The sequence below is a fragment of the Oncorhynchus kisutch genome, unplaced genomic scaffold, assembly GCF_002021735.2.
Source record: "Oncorhynchus kisutch isolate 150728-3 unplaced genomic scaffold, Okis_V2 scaffold2202, whole genome shotgun sequence".
NCBI classification, from domain to species: domain Eukaryota; kingdom Metazoa; phylum Chordata; class Actinopteri; order Salmoniformes; family Salmonidae; genus Oncorhynchus; species Oncorhynchus kisutch.
The window spans coordinates 167501-179184 of NW_022264147.1; positions in this window are offsets into that span (position 1 = coordinate 167501).

Here is an 11684-nt window from a genome sequence, read left to right on the forward strand (position 1 = left end):
ACATGGAGACCTACAGTAGACCCTAGGACACATGGAGACCTACAGTAGACCCTAGGACACATGGAGATCTACAGTAGACCCTAGGACACATGGAGACCTACAGTAGACCCTAGGACACATGGAGACCTACAGTAGATCCTAGGACACATGGCGACCTACAGTAGACCCTAGGACACATGGAGACCTACAGTAGACCCTAGGACACATGGAGATCTACAGTAGACCCTAGGACACATGGAGACCTACAGTAGACCCTAGGACACATGGAGACCTACAGTAGACCCTAGGACACATGGAGACCTACAGTAGACCCTAGGACACGGAGACCTACAGTAGACCCTAGGACACATGGAGACCTACAGTAGACCCTAGGACACATGGAGACCTACAGTAGACCCTAGGACACATGGACACATGGAGTCATACAATACAACCTGATACAAATGGAGTCATACAGTAGTTGAGCCTGAACTAGCGTATCCAAACATTATGCAGGGGAGATTTATTGCCTTACCTCCCTTATCTTACCTCATTTGCACACACTGTATATAGACTTTCTCTATTGTATTATTGACTGTATGTTTGTTTACTCCATGTGTAACTCTGTGTTGTTGTTTTGTGTCGAACTGCTTTGCTTTATCTTGGCCACGTCGCAATTGTAAATGAGAACTTGTTCTCAACTGACCTACCTGGTTATATAAAGGTGAAATATTTTTTTAAATAAATGTTACGTTGCTATGGCAACACCACGAAGGATGTTATTTTGAAGGTGACAAACTGTTTTATTACTCCATTAGAGGACCAGAGGTGGTTTGTTTTGCCTCATAGTTTCCGCTCTTGGTACCAGCACGTGTTTTAAATAAGTAGTAATAAGAAAATGGCATATCAAGAAGCTGATTACTGATCATTACACAGTTGCACCTTGTGCTGGGGACATAAATAGCCTTCGTGGCGTTTGGGTTATGGTATGGGCAGGTATGAGCTACGGACAACAAACACAATTGCATTTTATTGATGGTCATTTGAATGCACAGAGATCCTGAGGCCCATTGTCGTGTCCTTCATCCTCCATCACCTCATGTTTCAGCATGATAATGCACGGCCCCAAATCGCAAGGATCTGTACACAATTACTGGAAGCTGAACATGTCCCAGTTCTTCCATGGCCTGCATCCTCACCAGACACGTCACCCCATTGAGCATGTCTGGGATCGACGTGTACGACAGCATGTTCCAGTTCCTGCCAATATCAAGCAACTTAGCGCAGCCATTGAAGAGGAGTGGGACAACATTCCAAAATCAACAGCCTGATCAACTATGTGAAGGAGATGTGTCGTGCTGCATGAGACAAAATGCGGTCACACCAGATACTGACCGGTTTTCTGATCCAAGTCCCTTCTTTTAAGTTATCTGTGACCAACTTATATAAAATATAAAACGCAACAATTAACGATTTTACTGAGTTACAGTTCATATGAAGGAAATCAGTCCATTGAAATAAATTGATTAGGTCTTAATCTGTGGATTTCACATGACTGGGCAGGGGCACAAGCCATGAGTGGGCCTCGGGGGGCAAAGGACCACCGACTTGGCAGCCAGGGCCACCCACTAAAGAGCCCAGCCAATCAGAATGAGTTTTTCCCCCACAAACATTACAGACAGAAATAATCAGTTTCATCAGCTTAAAAACTATAAATATACTATATAAATATACTATATAAATATACTATATAACTGGTTTGGAGTGTATTCATTTTGTAAGGCGGTTACAGAGTTTATTTGCCATGACGTACTATACTTTATTTCAAAAGTAAAAACTGATATTCCTGTTGAAGTTCAGATGTTATTTTATTAAATGTTAAAACATACAATCTACCTGCAGTGAAGCCATTCAACATTTACATTACATTCAGTCATCTAGCAGATACTTCCATCCAGAGAGCCACAGGACCAACCAGGGTCTAGCAGACACTCCCATCCAGAGAGACCCACAGGACCAACCAGGGTCTAGCAGATACTCCCATCCAGAGAGCCACAGGACCAACCAGGGTCTAGCAGATACTCCCATCCAGAGAGCCACAGGACCAACCAGGGTCTAGCAGACACTCCCATCCAGAGAGCCACAGGACCAACCAGGGTCTAGCAGACACTCCCATCCAGAGAGACCCACAGGACCAACCAGGGTCTAGCAGACACTCCCATCCAGAGAGACCCACAGGACCAACCAGGGTCTAGCAGATACTTCCATCCAGAGAGCCACAGGACCAACCAGGGTCTAGCAGATACTCCCATCCAGAGAGACCCACAGGACCAACCAGGGTCTAGCAGATACTTCCATCCAGAGAGCCACAGGACCAACCAGGGTCTAGCAGATACTTCCATCCAGAGAGCCACAGGACCAACCAGGGTCTAGCAGATACTTCCATCCAGAGACCCACAGGACCAACCAGGGTCTAGCAGATACTTCCATCCAGAGAGCCACAGGACCAACCAGGGTTTAGCAGATACTTCCATCCAGAGAGACCCACAGGACCAACCAGGGTCTAGCAGACACTCCCATCCAGAGAGCCACAGGACCAACCAGGGTCTAGCAGATACTTCCATCCAGAGAGCCACAGGACCAACCAGGGTCTAGCAGACAATCCCATCCAGAGAGACCCACAGGACCAACCAGGGTCTAGCAGACACTCCCATCCAGAGAGCCACAGGACCAACCAGGGTCTAGCAGATACTTCCATCCAGAGAGACCCACAGGACCAACCAGGGTCTAGCAGATACTTCCATCCAGAGAGCCACAGGACCAACCAGGGTCTAGCAGACACTCCCATCCAGAGAGACCCACAGGACCAACCAGGGTCTAGCAGACACTCCCATCCAGAGAGCCACAGGACCAACCAGGGTCTAGCAGATACTTCCATCCAGAGAGCCACAGGACCAACCAGGGTCTAGCAGACACTCCCATCCAGAGAGCCACAGGACCAACCAGGGTCTAGCAGACACTCCCATCCAGAGAGCCACAGGACCAACCAGGGTCTAGCAGATACTTCCATCCAGAGAGACCCACAGGACCAACCAGGGTCTAGCAGATACTTCCATCCAGAGAGCCACAGGACCAACCAGGGTCTAGCAGACACTCCCATCCAGAGAGCCACAGGACCAACCAGGGTCTAGCAGATACTCCCATCCAGAGAGACCCACAGGACCAACCAGGGTCTAGCAGATACTTCCATCCAGAGAGACCCACAGGACCAACCAGGGTCTAGCAGATACTCCCATCCAGAGAGACCCACAGGACCAACCAGGGTCTAGCAGATACTCCCATCCAGAGAGACCCACAGGACCAACCAGGGTCTAGCAGATACTTCCATCCAGAGAGACCCACAGGACCAACCAGGGTCTAGCAGATACTCCCATCCAGAGAGACCCACAGGACCAACCAGGGTCTAGCAGATACTTCCATCCAGAGAGCCACAGGACCAACCAGGGTCTAGCAGACACTCCCATCCAGAGAGACCCACAGGACCAACCAGGGTCTAGCAGACACTCCCATCCAGAGAGACCCACAGGACCAACCAGGGTCTAGCAGATACTTCCATCCAGAGAGACCCACAGGACCAACCAGGGTCTAGCAGATACTTCCATCCAGAGAGCCACAGGACCAACCAGGGTCTAGCAGACACTCCCATCCAGAGAGACCCACAGGACCAACCAGGGTCTAGCAGATACTTCCATCCAGAGAGACCCACAGGACCAACCAGGGTCTAGCAGACACTCCCATCCAGAGAGCCACAGGACCAACCAGGGTCTAGCAGATACTTCCATCCAGAGAGCCACAGGACCAACCAGGGTCTAGCAGATACTTCCATCCAGAGAGCCACAGGACCAACCAGGGTCTAGCAGACACTCCCATCCAGAGAGCCACAGGACCAACCAGGGTCTAGCAGACACTCCCATCCAGAGAGACCCACAGGACCATCCAGGGTCTAGCAGATACTCCCATCCAGAGAGACCCACAGGACCAACCAGGGTCAAGCCCCCTGCCCAGGGGCACGGCTAACAGATCTCCCACCAAGTCAAATCGGGGAGCCGGACCAGCGACCTATCGTCCATCGGCCCAAGCTCGCAACCGCCAGGCCAACAACCATCCATTATCCCTCAACAGTTCCCAGCAGTTGCCCAGCAACCATGTTCTGTTACTAGAGTAGGGGGCAGTATAGACCTCTGCTGTTACTAGAGTAGGGGGCAGTATAGACCTCTGCTGTTACTACAGTAGGGGGCAGTATAGACCTCTACTGTTACTACAGTAGGGGGCAGTATAGACCTCTGCTGTTACAACAGTAGGGGGCAGTATAGACCTCTGCTGTTACTACAGTAGGGGGCAGTATAGACCTCTACTGTTACTACAGTAGGGGTCAGTATAGACCTCTGCTGTTACTAGAGTAGGGGGCAGTATAGACCTCTGCTGTTACTACAGTAGGGGGCAGTATAGACCTCTGCTGTTACTACAGTAGGGGGCAGTATAGACCTCTGCTGTTACTACAGTAGGGGGCAGTATAGACCTCTGCTGTTACTACAGTAGGGGGCAGTATAGACCTCTGCTGTTACTACAGTAGGGGGCAGTATAGACCTCTGCTGTTACTACAGTAGGGGGCAGTATAGACCTCTACTGTTCCTACAGTAGGGGGCAGTATAGACCTCTGCTGTTACTACAGTAGGGGGCAGTATAGACCTCTGCTGTTACTAGAGTAGGGGGCAGTATAGACCTCTGCTGTTACTACAGTAGGGGGCAGTATAGACCTCTGCTGTTACTACAGTAGGGGGCAGTATAGACCTCTGCTGTTACTACAGTAGGGGGCAGTATAGACCTCTGCTGTTACTACAGTAGGGGGCAGTATAGACCTCTGCTGTTACTACAGTAGGGGGCAGTATAGACCTCTGCTGTTACTACAGTAGGGGGCAGTATAGACCTCTGCTGTTACTACAGTAGGGGGCAGTATAGACCTCTGCTGTTACTACAGTAGGGGGCAGTATAGACCTCTGCTGTTACTACAGTAGGGGGCAGTATAGACCTCTGCTGTTACTAGAGTAGGGGGCAGTATAGACCTCTGCTGTTACTAGAGTAGGGGGCAGTATAGACCTCTGCTGTTACTAGAGTAGGGGGCAGTATAGACCTCTGCTGTTACTAGAGTAGGGGGCAGTATAGACCTCTGCTGTTACTAGAGTAGGGGGCAGTATAGACCTCTGCTGTTACTACAGTAGGGGGCAGTATAGACCTCTGCTGTTACTACAGTAGGGGGCAGTATAGACCTCTGCTGTTACTGCAGTAGGGGGCAGTATAGACCTCTGCTGTTACTACAGTAGGGGGCAGTATAGACCTCTGCTGTTACTACAGTAGGGGGCAGTATAGACCTCTGCTGTTACTACAGTAGGGGGCAGTATAGACCTCTGCTGTTACTACAGTAGGGGGCAGTATAGACCTCTGCTGTTACTACAGTAGGGGGCAGTATAGACCTCTGCTGTTACTACAGTAGGGGGCAGTATAGACCTCTGCTGTTACTACAGTAGGGGGCAGTATAGACCTCTGCTGTTACTACAGTAGGGGGCAGTATAGACTTCTGCTGTTACTAGAGTAGGGGGCAGTATAGACCTCTGCTGTTACTACAGTAGGGGGCAGTATAGACCTCTGTTCCTACAGTAGGGGGCAGTATAGACCTCTGCTGTTCCTACAGTAGGGGGCAGTATAGACCTCTGCTGTTCCTACAGTAGGGGGCAGTATAGACCTCTGCTGTTACTACAGTAGGGGGCAGTATAGACCTCTGCTGTTACTACAGTAGGGGGCAGTATAGACCTCTGCTGTTACTAGAGTAGGGGGCAGTATAGACCTCTGCTGTTACTACAGTAGGGGGCAGTATAGACCTCTGCTGTTACTAGAGTAGGGGGCAGTATAGACCTCTGCTGTTACTACAGTAGGGGGCAGTATAGACCTCTGCTGTTCCTACAGTAGGGGGCAGTATAGACCTCTGTTGTTCCTACAGTAGGGGGCAGTATAGACCTCTGCTGTTACTACAGTAGGGGGCAGTATAGACCTCTGCTGTTACTAGAGTAGGGGGCAGTATAGACCTCTGCTGTTACTAGAGTAGGGGGCAGTATAGACCTCTGCTGTTACTAGAGTAGGGGGCAGTATAGACCTCTGCTGTTACTAGAGTAGGGGGCAGTATAGACCTCTGCTGTTACTAGAGTAGGGGGCAGTATAGACCTCTGCTGTTACTACAGTAGGGGGCAGTATAGACCTCTGCTGTTACTACAGTAGGGGGCAGTATAGACCTCTGCTGTTACTACAGTAGGGGGCAGTATAGACCTCTGCTGTTACTACAGTAGGGGGCAGTATAGACCTCTGCTGTTACTACAGTAGGGGGCAGTATAGACCTCTGCTGTTACTACAGTAGGGGGCAGTATAGACCTCTGCTGTTACTACAGTAGGGGGCAGTATAGACCTCTGCTGTTACTACAGTAGGGGGCAGTATAGACCTCTGCTGTTACTACAGTAGGGGGCAGTATAGACCTCTGCTGTTACTAGAGTAGGGGGCAGTATAGACCTCTGCTGTTACTACAGTAGGGGGCAGTATAGACCTCTGCTGTTACTACAGTAGGGGGCAGTATAGACTTCTGCTGTTACTAGAGTAGGGGGCAGTATAGACCTCTGCTGTTACTACAGTAGGGGGCAGTATAGACCTCTGTTCCTACAGTAGGGGGCAGTATAGACCTCTGCTGTTCCTACAGTAGGGGGCAGTATAGACCTCTGCTGTTCCTACAGTAGGGGGCAGTATAGACCTCTGCTGTTCCTACAGTAGGGGGCAGTATAGACCTCTGCTGTTACTACAATAGGGGGCAGTATAGACCTCTGCTGTTACTACAATAGGGGGCAGTATAGACCTCTGCTGTTACTAGAGTAGGGGGCAGTATAGACCTCTGCTGTTACTAGAGTAGGGGGCAGTATAGACCTCTGCTGTTACTACAGTAGGGGGCAGTATAGACCTCTGCTGTTACTACAGTAGGGGGCAGTATAGACCTCTGCTGTTCCTACAGTAGGGGGCAGTATAGACCTCTGCTGTTCCTACAGTAGGGGGCAGTATAGACCTCTGTTGTTCCTACAGTAGGGGGAAGTATAGACCTCTGCTGTTCCTACAGTAGGGGGCAGTATAGACCTCTGCTGTTCCTACAGTAGGGGGCAGTATAGACCTCTGCTGTTACTACAGTAGGGGGCAGTATAGACCTCTGCTGTTACTACAGTAGGGGGCAGTATAGACCTCTGCTGTTACTACAGTAGGGGGCAGTATAGACCTCTGCTGTTACTACAGTAGGGGGCAGTATAGACCTCTGCTGTTACTACAGTAGGGGGCAGTATAGACCTCTGTTACTACAGTAGGGGGCAGTATAGACCTCTGCTGTTACTACAGTAGGGGGCAGTATAGACCTCTGCTGTTACTACAATAGGGGGCAGTATAGACCTCTGCTGTTACTACAGTAGGGGGCAGTATAGACCTCTGTTACTACAGTAGGGGGCAGTATATACCTCTGCTGTTACTACAGTAGGGGGCAGTATAGACCTCTGTTACTACAGTAGGGGGCAGTATAGACCTCTGCTGTTACTACAGTAGGGGGCAGTATAGACCTCTGCTGTTACTACAATAGGGGGCAGTATAGACCTCTGCTGTTACTACAGTAGGGGGCAGTATAGACCTCTGCTGTTACTACAGTAGGGGGCAGTATAGACCTCTGCTGTTACTACAGTAGGGGGCAGTATAGACCTCTGCTGTTACTACAGTAGGGGGCAGTATAGACCTCTGTTACTACAGTAGGGGGCAGTATAGACCTCTGCTGTTCCTACAGTAGGGGGCAGTATAGACCTCTGCTGTTACTACAGTAGGGGGCAATATAGACCTCTGTTACTAGAGTAGGGGGCAGTATAGACCTCTACAACTCAGGTCCTCTTTAAATATTCTATTTCTCCTTTTTGAAATGTAACTCAAGCAGGAAAACCACAATCTGCTGACAATCTCTTTAAGTGTTCAAGAACCAAATAGCTCAGGCTAATCTTCATAGACTCAGTAAGGCCAGCAGGCTAATCTTCATAGACTCAGTAAGACCAGCAGGCTAATCTTCATAGACTCAGTAAGACCAGCAGGCTAATCTTCATAGACTCAGTAAGGCCAGCAGGCTAATCTTCATAGACTCAGTAAGACCAGCAGGCTAATCTTCATAGACTCAGTAAGACCAGCAGGCTAATCTTCATAGACTCAGTAAGACCAGCAGGCTAATCTTCATAGACTCAGTAAGACCAGCAGGCTAATCTTCATAGACTCAGTAAGGCCAGCAGGCTAATCTTCATAGACTCAGTAAGGCCAGCAGGCTAATCTTCATAGACTCAGTAAGGCCAGCAGGCTAATCTTCATAGACTCAGTAAGACCAGCAGGCTAATCTTCATAGACTCAGTAAGACCAGCAGGCTAATCTTCATAGACTCAGTAAGACCAGCAGGCTAATCTTCATAGACTCAGTAAGGCCAGCAGGCTAATCTTCATAGACTCAGTAAGACCAGCAGGCTAATCTTCATAGACTCAGTAAGACCAGCAGGCTAATCTTCATAGACTCAGTAAGACCAGCAGGCTAATCTTCATAGACTCAGTAAGGCCAGCAGGCTAATCTTCATAGACTCAGTAAGGCCAGCAGGCTAATCTTCATAGACTCAGTAAGGCCAGCAGGCTAATCTTCATAGACTCAGTAAGACCAGCAGGCTAATCTTCATAGACTCAGTAAGGCCAGCAGGCTAATCTTCCTATAGACTCAGTAAGACCAGCAGGCTAATCTTCATAGACTCAGTAAGACCAGCAGGCTAATGTTCCTATAGACTCAGTAAGACCAGCAGGCTAATCTTCATAGACTCAGTAAGACCAGCAGGCTAATCTTCATAGACTCAGTAAGGCCAGCAGGCTAATGTTCCTATCCACCCAGTAAGGCCAGCAGGCTAATGTTCCTATAGACTCAGTAAGGCCAGCAGGCTAATGTTCCTATCCACCCAGTAAGACCAGCAGGCTAATCTTCATAGACTCAGTAAGGCCAGCAGGCTAATGTTCCTATCCACCCAGTAAGGCCAGCAGGCTAATGTTCCTATAGACTCAATAAGGCCAGCAGGCTAATGTTCCTATAGACTCAGTAAGACCAGCAGGCTAATGTTCCTATAGACTCAGTAAGACCAGCAGGCTAATCTTCATAGACTCAGTAAGGCCAGCAGGCTAATGTTCCTATCCACCCAGTAAGGCCAGCAGGCTAATGTTCCTATAGACTCAGTAAGGCCAGCAGGCTAATGTTCCTATAGACTCAGTAAGACCAGCAGGCTAATGTTCCTATCCACCCAGTAAGGCCAGCAGGCTAATGTTCCTATAGACTCCGTAAGACCAGCAGGCTAATGTTCCTATAGACTCAGTAAGACCAGCAGGCTAATGTTCCTATAGACTCAGTAAGACCAGCAGGCTAATGTTCCTATCCACCCAGTAAGACCAGCAGGCTAATGTTCCTATAGACTCAGTAAGACCAGCAGGCTAATGTTCCTATAGACTCAGTAAGACCAGCAGGCTAATGTTCCTATCCACCCAGTAAGACCAGCAGGCTAATGTTCCTATAGACTCAGTAAGACCAGCAGGCTAATGTTCCTATCCACCCAGTAAGACCAGCAGGCTAATGTTCCTATCCACCCAGTAAGGCCAGCAGGCTAATGTTCCTATTGACTCAGTAAGACCAGCAGGCTAATGTCCCTATAGACTCAGTAAGACCAGCAGGCTAATGTTCCTATAGACACAGTAAGGCCAGCAGGCTAATGTTCCTATTGACTCAGTAAGACCAGCAGGCTAATGTTCCTATAGACTCAGTAAGACCAGCAGGCTAATGTTCCTATAGACTCAGTAAGACCAGCAGGCTAATGTTCCTATAGACTCAGTAAGAACAGCAGGCTAATGTTCCTATAGACTCAGTAAGGCCAGCAGGCTAATGTTCCTATTGACTCAGTAAGACCAGCAGGCTAATGTTCCTATAGACTCAGTAAGACCAGCAGGCTAATGTTCCTATAGACTCAGTAAGACCAGCAGGCTAATGTTCCTATAGACTCAGTAAGACCAGCAGGCTAATGTTCCTATAGACTCAGTAAGGCCAGCAGGCTAATGTTCCTATAGACTCAGTAAGACCAACAGGCTAATGTTCCTATAGACTCAGTAAGACCAGCAGGCTAATGTTCCTATAGACTCAGTAAGACCAGCAGGCTAATGTTCCTATCCACCCAGTAAGACCAGCAGGCTAATGTTCCTATCCACCCAGTAAGGCCAGCAGGCTAATGTTCCTATTGACTCAGTAAGACCAGCAGGCTAATGTTCCTATAGACTCAGTAAGGCCAGCAGGCTAATGTTCCTATAGACTCAGTAAGACCAGCAGGCTAATGTTCCTATAGACTCAGTAAGAACAGCAGGCTAATGTTCCTATAGACTCAGTAAGGCCAGCAGGCTAATGTTCCTATTGACTCAGTAAGACCAGCAGGCTAATGTTCCTATAGACTCAGTAAGACCAGCAGGCTAATGTTCCTATAGACTCAGTAAGACCAGCAGGCTAATGTTCCTATCCACCCAGTAAGACCAGCAGGCTAATGTTCCTATAGACTCAGTAAGACCAGCAGGCTAATGTTCCTATAGACTCAGTAAGACCAGCAGGCTAATGTTCCTATCCACCCAGTAAGACCAGCAGGCTAATGTTCCTATAGACTCAGTAAGACCAGCAGGCTAATGTTCCTATCCACCCAGTAAGACCAGCAGGCTAATGTTCCTATCCACCCAGTAAGGCCAGCAGGCTAATGTTCCTATTGACTCAGTAAGACCAGCAGGCTAATGTCCCTATAGACTCAGTAAGACCAGCAGGCTAATGTTCCTATAGACACAGTAAGGCCAGCAGGCTAATGTTCCTATTGACTCAGTAAGACCAGCAGGCTAATGTTCCTATAGACTCAGTAAGACCAGCAGGCTAATGTTCCTATAGACTCAGTAAGACCAGCAGGCTAATGTTCCTATAGACTCAGTAAGAACAGCAGGCTAATGTTCCTATAGACTCAGTAAGGCCAGCAGGCTAATGTTCCTATTGACTCAGTAAGACCAGCAGGCTAATGTTCCTATAGACTCAGTAAGACCAGCAGGCTAATGTTCCTATAGACTCAGTAAGACCAGCAGGCTAATGTTCCTATAGACTCAGTAAGACCAGCAGGCTAATGTTCCTATAGACTCAGTAAGGCCAGCAGGCTAATGTTCCTATAGACTCAGTAAGACCAACAGGCTAATGTTCCTATAGACTCAGTAAGACCAGCAGGCTAATGTTCCTATAGACTCAGTAAGACCAGCAGGCTAATGTTCCTATCCACCCAGTAAGACCAGCAGGCTAATGTTCCTATCCACCCAGTAAGGCCAGCAGGCTAATGTTCCTATTGACTCAGTAAGACCAGCAGGCTAATGTTCCTATAGACTCAGTAAGGCCAGCAGGCTAATGTTCCTATAGACTCAGTAAGACCAGCAGGCTAATGTTCCTATAGACTCAGTAAGAACAGCAGGCTAATGTTCCTATAGACTCAGTAAGGCCAGCAGGCTAATGTTCCTAT